This window comes from Exserohilum turcica, assembly GCF_000359705.1.
Source record: "Exserohilum turcica Et28A unplaced genomic scaffold SETTUscaffold_1, whole genome shotgun sequence".
NCBI lineage: Eukaryota > Fungi > Ascomycota > Dothideomycetes > Pleosporales > Pleosporaceae > Exserohilum > Exserohilum turcicum.
Window position 1 is genome coordinate 2,845,339 of NW_007359914.1, and position 289 is coordinate 2,845,627.

Below are 289 nucleotides of genomic sequence, written 5' to 3' on the forward strand. Positions count from 1 at the left end.
CAGGTGGGTTGATGGGAAAGGAAAGAAGGGCTGATTAGCAGTAGGGTAGGTGGGTGGGTGGGTGGCGGTACATATCGCTATCGCTCGTGGTGCGACGTGATGTGCTGTTCGTGTATGGCACAGCCCCCTTCCTCCCCCTCCTCCTCCTCCTCGTCTCCTCTCTCCGAGCTACGTTGGGGAAATGGCGAAGAGGGCAGTGTGGCAGATGGATGGAGGGATGGAGATGGATGGTGGGAGAGCATCACTAGCAAGAGAAAATGTATGATAGGTTGGTGGGTGGTGGGGGGGG